Source organism: Hyla sarda, chromosome 1, assembly GCF_029499605.1.
Source record: "Hyla sarda isolate aHylSar1 chromosome 1, aHylSar1.hap1, whole genome shotgun sequence".
NCBI lineage: Eukaryota > Metazoa > Chordata > Amphibia > Anura > Hylidae > Hyla > Hyla sarda.
In genome coordinates, this window is record NC_079189.1 from 264818727 (window position 1) to 264833124 (window position 14398).

Below are 14398 nucleotides of genomic sequence, written 5' to 3' on the forward strand. Positions count from 1 at the left end.
GTGAACAACTTATCCCCTATCCTAAGGTGAGGGGATAAGTTGCAGATCGTGGGGGGGTCCGACAGCTGGGGGCCCCCGCGATCTCCTGTACGGGGCCCCGGCAGCCCGCGGGAAGGGGGCGTGTCGACCATCGTACAAAGCGGCGGCCGCCACGCCACCTCAATACAACATTATGGCAGTGCCGGAGTGCTGCCTTCGGCAATCTCCGGCTCTACCATAGCGATGTATTGAGGGGGCGTGTCGGCCGCCGCTTCGTGCGGTGGTCGACACCCGCTATCTGTCCGAAGAGCCTGGCCCCCGTACAGAGAGACCCTGCGTGCCCCAGTGGTCGGACCCCCCGCGATCTCAACCCTTGCATATTTTGTGAGTTGAATACCAAAGTCCTAAAAAAATGCACCATACACTCCCATGTGCCCCAATGACACCCATAGGGGAGTGTGTACTAATCCTGTCAAGGACAGGGGAACTCCATAAATGTATGTATACAGAGAAATTGGAGTTATAACACCACCTTAAGTATAAACGTATAAATCTTTATTGAAAATGTTTTACATAAAAAACATATAGATGCAAAAAAGTGAAGTATTGCAATGGAAATCCAACACAGAAATATCTGGCGCAGAGTAAGAATAGTACATACAAATGAGTACATAAAAATTGTCCACACACTATATTTAGCAATCTATGGAATAACACAGTTTAGCCACTATGGGCTATCCATACAAATGCTGCATAATAATGTATCAAGATTAGCTAGTAATATAGCCTAGAACTGGTGTATAGCCAGGTCTGAGAGTGCATAGTGACATACAATGATATTGGGGACAACATATTTAAGTACTCAGTAAAAGTCAATGTGTAACCTACCCATGAGGGATAGCGAACTCTGCGGGTCGGTCGCAGAGTTCGCTATCCCACATGGGTAGGTTACACATTGACTTTTACTGAGTACTTAAATATGTTGTCCCCAATATCATTGTATGTCACTATGCACTCTCAGACCTGGCTATACACCAGTTCTAGGCTATATTACTAGCTAATCTTGATACATTATTATGCAGCATTTGTATGGATAGCCCATAGTGGCTAAACTGTGTTATTCCATAGATTGCTATATATAGTGTGTGGACAATTTTTATGTACTCATTTGTATGTACTATTCTTACTATGCGCCAGATATTTCTGTGTTGGATTTCCATTGCAATACTTCACTTTTTTGCATCTATATGTTTTTTATGTAAAACATTTTCAATAAAGATTTATACGTTTATACTTAAGGTGGTGTTATAACTCCTTTCTCTGTATACATATTTTGTGAGTGGCAACCTGTGTGTTTTCTGTTTCTGTACTCAGAAATGCTTTGGACTTGATAAACAGGGGACTCCCGAAAGCTTGTCTTTACAAAATACTGTTAGCCCATTAAAAAAGTATTTCAAGATCCTGCAACATCCTATGAAAGGTATCTAAGGTACCTTGAAAAAGACATTAACGAAATGCATGGATTTTACTTATTTTTATTGTAGTCGACCGGACATTTTAACTTTGTATAAATAAAGCTGGAATATTTTAAATCCTACCTAGAGTGCTGGATCATCTCCTTTTAGGGGTTTTCTCTCTGGATACTACTGTGTCTGCAACACGGCTGTGTGATAGTGTTCCGTGCACCTGAGTTTGGATACTGTAAACAGAGTAGTGAACTGTGTACATTTTTTTCTATATGCTTCATCAGGGGCGGACACAGACAGCAGAGGGCCCCTGTGCAAAGAATGTGCCTGGGTCCCCCCCCCCCCCCCCAGCACTGTGCCCCCTCATGTACCTAGACCCCACCGGAGGGCCTCCACTTACCCTGCGCGTGTAGTGTCTCCACTTGCCTTGTCCACCACAGGTGGATGGAACGGCTCCTGAGGTGGGCTCCGGGTGGCCCCTGTCCCTCTCAGTGTGCGGCCCAGTGAGTACTCCCCCGGGTCAGCCTGACCCGTATCTAGCTGGGAGGCAGAGGGCAGTGCTCCCCTTTACACTCGCACCCCTGGACTTAGCACGACACCCCTTGGCACCCCCTGGTTCCTTGGCTTCTTATCCTTAGTGATAGAAGTGACTTACAGGCAGGGCCAGACTGGGACCAAAAATAGGCCCAGGCATTTTAAAATAAACAGCCCATTTTTATGGTGGGGGTCTGACTCATGGGACCCCCACCAATCACCTTGGTTCAAGTGGCTCCCGAGATGTTGGAAAGCTGCAACTCCCATCATGTCTGAAGTGACTACAGCTGATGGGACAGTCAGGAGACTACACAATGATATCAGTGACTACAGCTCTGATGGGACAGTTAAGAAAATACACAATGATATCACTGACCTGAGTGACGTCTTCTCTGTTGTCTTTACTTTTCTTCTTCCTCTGGTCCAGACACCAGGATTTCTTCCATCTTCTCTGCAGAGTCTGACACCTGGACATCATTGGTTCCTTAATTTGTCAGTAGATCTTCATCCTCTGTATGATGACAATAATCATTATAACCTTGTCAAATACTGTACCCCTGAATATAATACTGCCAACCACTGTACCCCCTGAATACTGCCAACCACTGTACCACTGAATATAATACTGCCAAATACTGTACCCCTTAATATAATACTGCCAACCACTGTACTCTATCAACATAATACTGCCAACCACGATACACCACTGAATCACCCATACACCCCACGCACTCCATCCTCAATCTCCTCATCACCCCATACACCCCACGCAACCGATCCTCAGTCTCCTTATCTCCCCCATACACCCCACGCACCCCATCCTCAGTCTCATCCCCCCATACACCCCACACAACCCATTCTCAGTCTAATCATCACCCCACGCACCCCATCCTCAGTCTCATCACCCCATACACCCCACACAACCCATCCTCGGTCTCCTCATCACCCCCATATACCCCATCCTCAGTCTCCTCATCACCCCATACACCCCACGCACCCCATCCTCAGTCTCATCACCCCCATACACCCCACGCACCCCATCTTCAGTCTCATCACCCCATACACCCCACACAACCCATCCTCGGTCTTCTCATCACCCCATACACCCCATCCTCAGTCTCCTCATCACCCCATACACCCCACACACCCCATCTTCAGTCTCCTCATCACCCCATACACCCCACACAACCCATCCTCAGTCTCCTCATCACCCCATGCACCCCATCCTCAGTCTCCTCATCACCTCATACACCCCATGCACTCCATCCTCAGTCTCCTCATCACCCCATGCACTCCATCCTCAGTCTCCTCCTCACTTCATGCACTCCATCCTCAGTCTCCTCATCACCCCATGCACTCCATCCTCAGTCTCCTCATCACCCCATGCACTCCATCCTCAGTCTCCTCATCACCCCATGCACTACATCCTCAGTCTCCTCATCACCCCATGCACTCCATCCTCAGTCTCCTCATCACTCCATGCACTCCATCCTCAGTCTCCTCATCACCCAATACACCCCACGCACTCCATCCTCAGTCTCCTCATCACCCCATGCACTCCATCCTCAGTCTCCTCATCACCCAATACACCCCATGCACTCCATCCTCAGTCTCCTCATCACCCCCATACACCCCATGCACTCCATCCTCAGTCTCCTCATCACCCCATGCACTCCATCCTCAGTCTCCTCATCACCCCATACACCCCACGCACCCCATCCTCAGTCTCCTCATCACCCCATACACCCCACGCACTCCATCCTCAGTCTCCTCATCACCCCATACACCCCACGCACCAAATCCTCAGTCTCCTCATCACCCCATACACACCACGCACTCCATCTCAGTCTCCTCATCACCCCATGCACTCCATCCCCAGTCTCCTCATCATCCCATGCACTCCATCCTCAGTCTCCTCATCACCCCATACACCCCACGCACCCCATCCTCAGTCTCCTCATCACCTCATATACCTTAAGCACCTCATCAGTATTACACAGCTGACACCCCCCAGTCCTTCTCATCAACATTAAACCCCCTAATTACAACACCCCTGATCCCCCTTCTGGTCCTCCTTATCAACACTACGCTCTCCCAGACCCCCAATCCTCCTTATCATTACACCACCAACCTCTTCAACAGCCCTCCTGTCCTCTTCATCATCATTACAATCCCCCCCCCCCCCACCGCCCTGCACCCGATCGTCGCTCTCCTCACCTTATCTGCTCAGCGATGCGGCCGTGTGAAGCGGGAGGGTTTGCTGCTCCTGTCGCTTCTGCCGGGGTCAGAGGCCATGACACGTGACGTCAGGAGCTTGAAACAGACATGCGTGCCTGCGCGGGGCACGTCTGTTCCCATCAGCCCCTGGCCTGTCTGTCTCGCCCGGCCGGTTTAAAGGTAAATTACTGCTGTCAGCGGCAGGTCCGGGACCTGTTGCTGCAGAATATAGTATGAAGTACTGGCAGGGGCACAGACTGTGAGGCCCAGGCTGTGACCTGGGCTACTAGGTGGGCCCCCTAACACGCAGGGCCCCTGTGCAACAAGTGATATGTGCCCCTGTGCAACAAACTGAACAAGGGATATGTCCGCCCCTGTGCTTCATCACTGGACTAATACTGCTGCTCCAAACTACTGTGAAATATTTAGGAAAAAAACATGGATTGCAATCAGAATTCTTGTTATTAAAAGATGTGTAGATATGAAAAAAAAGCAGAGGTACTGAGACATCCCTACATAGTGCAGTTACTTTTGGTGGATAAGGGGGCATTTACTAAGATGTGTGTGATTTAATTATTTTTTTAGTTCTTTTTTTTTTTTTATTTATTTATTTTTTTGCGTGACCAAATGTATTAAATGGCAGGGCATTTGATAAATTTTGTGGAGGATACACATTTTCAGAAATTTCACTCTTCACATACACCAAAAAGCTACGATAGGTCTGGGCTGGTGTAGAATTGCACCTTAATGTTGGGTTTTGCGACTTTTGAGTCGCAGTTGATAAATTCATTACCACTGCACAAGACTAACCCTTAACATCTGGCCTGTACGCTCTTTTTAAAAAAAAGGTGTAAATCAAAAAAGGCACAAAAAATAGATGGAAGAGCAGTGCTGCGCCTAAATAGCGACAAAACAACTCTAAAAAAAAAATGCTCGAAACACAATGATAAATGCCCCCAAAAGATCTTGCTCACGTGCAGTGTTGCGCTAACAGGCACAACACTGTGAAGCACTTTAGATAAGTAGATGTCGGGAAGCAGCCGGTTGTCCATGCCGTTGGAATAGCGGTACGGGATACAAGTAGGCAGTCAGGATAGGGATGAGGATGACCTGGCAGGGTTCTCCTTTTTCCTGTAAAATTCGACTTGAGGCTTGCCAGGCATCCCCCGAGGACACGATGGTGGTGAGGACAAAGTGTCTTATTATTGTTATTAGGTAAGTACATACAGTAATGCTATGGACAACGCGTTTCAAAGGACTCTCACTGAATACGGACCTGAGGAAGAAGGAAGAGTCCTTTTGAAACGCGTTGTTGATAGCATTACTGTATGTACTTAATAACAGACACTTTGTCCTCAAGTCGAATTTTACAGGAAATAGGAAAACCCTGCCAGGTCATCCTCATCCCTATCCTGACTGCCTACTGGTTATTAACCCCTTAACGACGAAGGACGTATATTTATGTCCTCCGCCGGCTCCCGCGACCCCGCGGCATATCGGGTCGGTCCCGGCGGCTATCAACGGCCGGGACCCGTGGCTAATACAGGACAGTCTGACTGGGAGAGCTTGGTAAATGTGCTATTACACCTTGTTCACACTGGTGTGGTGCTGTGCGGCGTCCATTGCTGCCGTGGCGCCGTGTCTGCGGGGGGGGGGGGGGGTTGGGTGCGGCCCATAGACTGGTTTGAGTGGCATTGGGGCCACTCTGCCAGTGGGTCATTTCCCCCCCGTGGGCACTGGTGTCGCGGCGGTGCTGGTCGCCGCCCAGTGCTACGCCATTTTATGCTAGGGACATTGGGGACCCACTCTAAATAGGTGGCCTTGACATGACGAGTGGGCTTGTATTTTTTTATCAAAAATGTATACTAACAACCTGTTAGTTTTTGATATTATGCTGAGAAGCAATCACATCATTATACAAGATTGTAGATGTGCACCATGTCTGTTTTCTACCCGAATTCACACTGGGTTTTCTATCCCCTCTTTTTTTATTTTTTGAACATGTGCTGCACTCTTCCCCACCCCCTCAGCCCAACCCTATATAAGTAGTAGTTAGCTACACAAGGGCCATTTCTTTCCTAGCAGCCTCCCAGTCTGACTGGGAGAGCTTGCTAAGTGTGCTTTTACACCTTGTTCACACTGGTGTGGTGCTGTGCGGCATCCATTGCTGCCGTGGCGCCGTGTCTGCTGGGGGGGGGGGGGGGTGCGGCCCATAGACTGGTTTGAGTGGCATTGGGGCCGCTCTGCCAGTGGGTCGTTTCCCACCCGTGGGCACTGGTGTCACGACGGTGGTGGTTGCCGCCCAGTGCTACGCCATTTTATGCTAGGGACATTAGGGACCCACTCTAAATAGGTGGCCTTGACGTGGCGAGTGGGCTCGTACTTTTTGATCAAAAATGTATACTAACAACCTGTTAGTTTTTGATATTATGCTGAGAAGCAATCAGATCATTATACAAGATTGTAGATGTGCACCATGTCTGTTTTCTACCTGAATTCACACTGTGTTTTCTATCCCCTCCTTTTTTTTTGTTTGAACATGTGCTGCACTCTTCCCCACCCCCTCAGCCCAACCCTATATAAGTAGTAGTTAGCTACACAAGGGCCATTTCTTTCCTAGCAGCCTCCCAGTCTGACTGGGAGAGCATGGTAAGTGAGCTATTACACCTTGTACACACTGGTGTGGTGCTGTGCGGTGTCCGTTGCTGCCGTGGCGCCGTGTCTGCGGGGAGGTGCGGCCCATAGACTGGTTTGAGTGGCATTGGGGCCGCTCTGCCAGTGGGTCGTTTCCCCCCCGTGGGCACTGGTGTTGCGGCGGTGGTGGTCGCCGCCCAGTGCTACGCCATTTTATGCTAGGGACATTAGGGACCCACTCTAAATAGGTGGCCTTGACGTGGCGAGTGGGCTCGTACTTTTTGATCAAAAATGTATACTAACAACCTGTTAGTTTTTGATATTATGCTGAGAAGCAATCAGATCATTATACAAGATTGTAGATGTGCACCATGTCTGTTTTCTACCTGAATTCACACTGTGTTTTCTATCCCCTCCTTTTTTTTTGTTTTGACATGTGCTGCACTCTTCCCCACCCCCTCAGCCCAACCCTATATAAGTAGTAGTTAGCTACACAAGGGCCATTTCTTTCCTAGCAGCCTCCCAGTCTGACTGGGAGAGCATGGTAAGTGAGCTATTACACCTTGTACACACTGGTGTGGTGCTGTGCGGTGTCCGTTGCTGCCGTGGCGCCGTGTCTGCGGGGAGGTGCGGCCCATAGACTGGTTTGAGTGGCATTGGGGCCGCTCTGCCAGTGGGTCGTTTCCCCCCCGTGGGCACTGGTGTTGCGGCGGTGGTGGTCGCCGCCCAGTGCTACGCCATTTTATGCTAGGGACGTTAGGGACCCACTCTAAATAGGTGGCCTTGACGTGGCGAGTGGGCTTGTACTTTTTGATAAAAAATGTATACTAACAACCTGTTAGTTTTTGATATTATACTGAGAAGCAATCAGATCATTATACAAGATTGTAGATGTGCACCATGTCTGTTTTCTACCCGAATTAATACAGGACATCACCGATTGTGGTGATGCCCTGTATTAACCCTTCAGACGCGGCGATCAAAGCTGACCGCCGTGTCTGAAGTGAAAGTGACCCGGCTGCTCAGTCGGGCTGTTCGGGACCGCCGCGGTGAAATTGCAGCGTCCTGAACAGCTTACAGGACCCCGGGAGGGCCCTTACTTACTCGGTGTCCGATCGTCGAATGACTGCTCCGTGCCTGAGATCCAGGCAGGAGCAGTCAAGCGCCGATAACACTGATCACAGGCGTGTTAATACACGCCATTGAGCAGCATAGGAGATCAGTGTGTGCAGTGTTATAGTAAAAAAAAGTGTTAATAAAGATCATTTAACCCCTTTCCTAATAAAAGTTTAAATCACCCCCCTTTTCCCATAAAAAAATAAAACAGTGTAAATAAAAATAAACAAATGTGGTATCGCCGCGTGCGTAAATGTCTGAACTATAAAAATATATCGTTAATTAAACTGCACGGTCAATGGCGCACATGTAAAAAAATTCCAAAATCCAAAAAAGCGTATTTTGGGTCACTTTTTATACTATTAAAAAATGAATAAAAAGTGATCAAAAAGTCTGATCAAAACAAAAATGTTACCGATAAAAACTTCAGATCACGGCGCAAAAAATGAGCCCTCAAACCGCCCTGTACGTGAAAAAATTAAAAAGTTATAGGGGTCAGAAGAGGACATTTTTAAGCGTATAAATTTTCCTGCATTTTAACCGTATGGACCTACAGAATAATGATAAGGTGTCATTTTTACCGAAATATGCACTGTGTAGAAACGGAAGCCCCCAAAAGTTACAAAATTGTGTTTTTTCTTCAATTTTGTTGCACAATGATTTACGTAAATGCAAAAACTGGAAAACCCTGAGTCCTTAAGGGGTTAAAAGATGACACTGATCGCCATAGTGGTCCATGTATGAATAAACGCACACCAATATATGCTCCAAGGGCATGTTTAGGCAGTGATGACAGGTCCACTCTACACAAGGTACCACACCACTCAATATGCACACATGACCACGCCCCTCCAGTGACTGGCTCCGCCCCCTTACTTTGACAGACACAACTGCACCAGCCGTCTTACTCGCTCTCATTCGCATAGGGAACGCTGAGAACCGCTCCCTCGCAGACACCGCCTTTGAAGCTCAAGCGCCACCTCTCCCGTTATTCTCTGCTGGGTCATCGCCTTCGGCACGGTATTTCCGGTCGGTGACAGCCGCCAGCACCGTGGATATTGCTAGTCTTATTGATTGATGCTTGAGAAGACCGATGCTTCCTTGGCTGTTACTCTGACAGTACTCCAGATGCTGCCGGTAAGGAATGAGTGCAGGAATAATGGTGAGCGAATTAGAGATGTTTTTCTCTCCTTTTCTGTCTGGCTTTTAGACAATAGGTGTGATCGGCGCTCGGGAGACTTGTTGTACCATCGCGTTCTGTACCGTCGGGGACCTGCCGCTTGATTCCATTCATTCTCTTTTTTTCCGTTAATGGCCGTTGCCTTACCAGATGCATGGAGACATAACGGTCGGCTGTTCCCCCCCCCCCCCCCCCCCCCCCCCAGGAGAGAAAGAGATTGTATGAAGGAGATCACCGACAGTCATGTCGTCGACTGAATCACTGACATAGTATGAGGACAATCCTAATTTAGCTTATGTAAGAATAGAGTAGCCAGACACTATCACATATGCACTGTCACATATGCGGCCACGGGCCTGCCCGAACGCAATGGCTACAGATAGCGTATCGGGTATGAGGTAATGCCTGTGAGCTGCTGGAGGATCGCGCCTGCTGACGTTTATCGCATGAGGTACATGGCTCGTGAAGCGATATAGGAGATATATTGGCAGTGTCATATGAGGTTTGTATGGTGGTGTGTGTGTGTATGTATGTATGTATGTATATATATATATATATATATATCACATATGAGGTACTGTATTATCGCCTATGTCAGTGTTCTTCAACCAGGGTGCCTGCAGCTGTTGCAAAACTACAACTCCTTCGGCTGTCCGGGCATGCTGGTAGTTGTAGTTTTGCAACAGCTGGAGGCACCCTGGTTGAAGAACACTAGCTTATGTGCTCATGGCTTGGGAGGTAATGCATGTGAAGTACACTATTTGTGAGGTACAAGGAACTGTATTAACGCCTATGAGGTATCTTATCTGTAAGGTATGAGACTTGGGAGGCACTATATTATAACCTATTGCTTGTGAGATATATTGCATCTGAGGTATATGTATGTCACTGTATAGTCTGTGAGATACTGTGTTATCGTCGATGGCTTGTGAGGTATCTTGCCTGTGAGGCACTGTGTTATCGTCTATGGCTTGTGAGGTATCTTGCCTGTGAGGCACTGTGTTATCGTCTATGGCTTGTGAGGTATCTTGCCTGTGAGGCACTGTGTTATCGTCTATGGCTTGTGAGGTATCTTGCCTGTGAGGCACTGTGTTATCGTCTATGGCTTGTGAGGTATCTTGCCTGTGAGGCACTGTGTTATCGTCTATGGCTTGTGAGGTATCTTGCCTGTGAGGCACTGTGTTATCGTCTATGGCTTGTGAGGTATCTTGCCTGTGAGGCACTGTGTTATCGTCTATGGCTTGTGAGGTGTCTTGCCTGTGAGGCACTGTTTTATCGTCTATGGCTTGTGAGGTGTCTTGCCTGTGAGGCACTGTTTTATCGTCGATGGCTTGTGAGGTGTCTTGCCTGTGAGGCACTGTGTTATCGTCTATGGCTTGTGAGGTGTCATGCCTGTGAGGCACTGTGTTATCGTCTATGGCTTGTGAGGTATCTTGCCTGTGAGGCACTGTGTTATCGTCTATGGCTTGTGAGGTATCTTGCCTGTGAGGCACTGTGTTATCGTCTATGGCTTGTGAGGTATCTTGCCTGTGAGGCACTGTGTTATCGTCTATGGCTTGTGAGGTATCTTGCCTGTGAGGCACTGTGTTATCGTCTATGGCTTGTGAGGTGTCTTGCCTGTGAGGCACTGTTTTATCGTCGATGGCTTGTGAGGTGTCTTGCCTGTGAGGCACTGTTTTATCGTCTATGGCTTGTGAGGTGTCTTGCCTGTGAGGCACTGTTTTATCGTCGATGGCTTGTGAGGTGTCTTGCCTGTGAGGCACTGTGTTATCGTCGATGGCTTGTGAGGTATCTTGTCTGTGAGGTGTTTGGTTATATGGCTTGTTCGGTATGAGGCTTGGCTTCTGTTTTGTATTACATCATCGAAATCCTCCTAAGGTGGAGAAATTTTCAGAAGCGATGGCGATAGTCGTCTGTCATTGTTTCCAGGCTATCGTGGAGACATGCTGCTGAGGAGAAGGCTCTGCCATGTCCAGAGAACATACACTATGACTGGATCCATTAGGGAGAATTGCTCTTTGCTTTTAATCGACTTTCTCCTTGTCGTCCGGGTAAATAACCTTGGCTTCATTCATGTATCAAATACATATACATGTGTCTATAGGTAATGGATTGTAGGTCGCCTGCTTGTAGCCAAGGTATAGCTGGATTAATGTGTGAATCTAATATGTGAATTACATGTTTCCAGGAGAACAATGGATTCATTTAATTCTGTTTGGTTCTAATTCGCTTGGCTTTGTGGAGATTTTCTGACAGACTCTACCTTCTTGTACTCTGGAGTGGGATCCTCATCACCCACTGTGGAAGACCATCTGTTGTTCTGATGGGGGAGGGAAGTGAATGGTTGATAATTCTGGAGAGCCGCATTCCTCCTACCAGTGAAAGGGAGGGGGAGAGAATAATTGGAAACATCTCTTCCATTGTAGGCCCAGAGCGGAAAGAAATCACTACACCTTCCAAAGGCTCTGCAGCTTTTCCACACGTTACTGTGATATATGTCGTTTTGGGAAGAAGATGTTTATTATGATCATGGTTCTTAGACATGCTTGTGCTGTGGAGAAATGATTTTGTCTCGCCTGTTCCCCGACTGTGGTGTGAGCGACTTCACTGAATGACAGCGTGATTTGTAGAAGGAGCAGCTGGCTTGGCATCAGGCCTTCTTTGTAACCAGTAATTCCACATACAAAGCCTAATAATGCCTGCTTACTCCTATACAGTATATTGGGCTGTTTTCTGTCACAGAGGATATTTGTGGTAACAGCCATCAGCTTTGGCTAAGGTTTCTTAGGAGAAGTGGCCGATTAGTTCACTATTAGCTCATATACTGCTAAGATGTTTTATTGTTATATTTATAATATTTAAATGGGCACTGCCAGATACAGAAACCGTTGATATGTTGCAAAGCATGCAAAACCAATAGGTTTTGCAATTGATTTGGTAAGAAAATATTCAGTATTTAAAAATCTGAAAAAAACAGTGAAGCAACTGTCCACCTGCCTGCTTGGACACATACTAGTGCTCCTGTGTCCATGCATCATCACCTATGTCATGGACACACTTCCTTGATTGACAGCTGTGAGCGCAGGGCTCACAGCTGGAGGAAAAATCCTCCCACTGTCAGCTTGTGTCCCACTACAGTAACATAGTTCATAAAGTTGAAAAAAGACCAGAGTCCATCAAGTTCAACCTATATCCCTAATGAGTCCCTACTGAGTTGATCCAGAGGAAGGCAAAAAAACCCTCATACTAGAGGTAAAAATTCCTTCCCGACTCCAAATAGAAGAAATCTCTGGATCAACCTTCTGTCCCTATCAATCTAGTATCCATAACCAGTAATGTTATTACTCTCTAAAAATGCATCCAGCCCCTTTTGAACTCTTTTACAGAGTTCACCATGACCACCTCCTCCGGGAGAGAATACCACAGTCTCGCTGCTCTTACAGTAAAGAACCCCTGTCTGTGCTAGTGTAGAAACCTTCTTTCCTCTAAACGTAGAGGATTCCCCCTTGTTATAGATACAGTCCTGGGTATAAATAGATCATGTGAGAGATCTCTGTACTGTCCCCTGATATATTTATACATAGTTATTAAAGGGGTACTCCGGCCCTAGACATCTTATCCCTTATGCAAAGGATAGGGGATAAGATGTCAGATCGCCAGGGTCCCCCGCAGTATAGCAAGCAGCACCCACCTGTAACTGCTTCCGGAAATGCTGGAGGCTCTCAGGTTAATTCCTCCCTACCACAGGGACAGAAGATCGTGATGTCACGACCCTGCCCCCGTGTGACGTCACACCCCGCCCCCTCAATGCAAGTCTATGGGAGGGGGTGTGAAGGAGTCACATTTCGCTTTTGGAAAGCAAATTTTGCAGAAATGGTTTTTGGGGGGCATGTCGCATTTAGGAAGCCCCTGTGGTGCCAGAACAGCAAAAAAAAAAACACATGGCATATTATCTTGGAAACTACACCCCTCAAGGAACGTAACAAGGGGTACAGTGAGCCTTAACACCCCACAGGTGTTTGACGACTTTTTGTTAAAGTTTGATGTGTAAATGAGAAAAAAAAATTTTTCACTAAAATGCATTTTCCGCCCAAATTTTACATTTTTACAAGGGGCAATAGGAGAAAATGACCCCCAAAATTTGTAACCCCATGTGTGGACGTCAAGTGGAAGTCAAGTGCTCTGCTGGCACACTACAATGCTCAGAAGAGAAGGAGCGCCATTGAGCTTTTGGAAAGAGAATTTGTTTGGAATAGAAGTCAGGGGCCATGTGCACCCTGTGGTGCCAGAACAGTGGACCCCCACACATGTGACCATTTTGGAAACTATACCCCTCACAGAATTTAAGGGGTGCAGTGAGTATTTACACCCCATTGGTGTTTGACAGATCTTTGGAACAGTGGGCTGTGCAAATTAAAAATTTAATTTTTCATTTTCACGGACTTCTGTTCCCAAAGAGACACCTGGGGGGGGCGGGGGGGGGGGGGGGGTGGTAAGTGCTCACTGCACCCTTTATTACATTACATGAAGGGTGTAGTTTTCAAAATGGGGTCACATGTGGGGGTGGGCGGTTCATTGTTATGGCACTATGGGGGCTTTGTAAACACACGTGGCCTTCAATTCCGGACAAATTTTCTCTTCAAAATCCCAATGGCGCTCCTTCGATTCTGAGCATTGTAGTTCACCCGCAGAGCACTTTACATCCACATATGGGGCATTTTCTTACTCCGAAGAAATGGGGTTACAAATTTTGGTGGGCCTTTTTCCTATTTTCCCTTGTGAAAATGAAAAATTTAGGGTAGCACCAGCATTTTAGTGAAAACATTTTTTTTTGTCATTTTCCCATCCAACTTTAATGAAAATTCTTCAAACACCTGTGGGGTGTTCAGGCTCACTATACCCCTTGTTACGTTCCGTGAGGGGTGTAGTTTCCAAAATGGTGTCACATGGGGGTATTTATTTTTTTGCGTTTATGTCAGAACCGCTGTAAAATTAGCCACCCCTGTGCAAATCACCCATTTAGGCCTCAAATGTACATGGTGCACTCTCACTCCTGAGCCTTGTTGTGCACCCACAGAGCATTTTAGGCCCACATATGGAGTATTTCCGTACTCAGGAGAAATTGCGTAAAAATGTTTGGGGGTCTTTTTTTGCTTTTACCTCTTGTGAAAATAAAAAGTATGGGGCAACACCAGCATGTTAGTGTAAAAATTTTATATTTTTTACACTAACAGGCTGGTGTAGCCCCCAACTTTTCCCTTTCATAAGGGGT

General features: G+C 47.2%; 1 protein-coding gene across 14 annotated transcripts in view; it reads left to right on the forward strand.

Annotated features, from left to right (window-relative positions):
* Window positions 1-8841: 8841 nt before the first annotated feature.
* Window positions 8842-14398, forward strand: part of PTPRS (protein tyrosine phosphatase receptor type S) — a 784683-nt gene continuing 779126 nt past the window's right edge. For 4 of the 14 annotated variants that reach the window (XM_056571688.1, XM_056571699.1, XM_056571706.1 and 1 more), the window contains exon 1: window positions 8843-9083. The gene's annotated coding sequence lies outside the window, so the exon portion shown is untranslated. Of the gene's footprint in view, window positions 9109-9406; window positions 9578-9605; window positions 9629-14398 lie in introns of those variants that run through there. The other 10 variants (XM_056571636.1, XM_056571669.1, XM_056571679.1 and 7 more) reach the window with 6 other exon arrangements.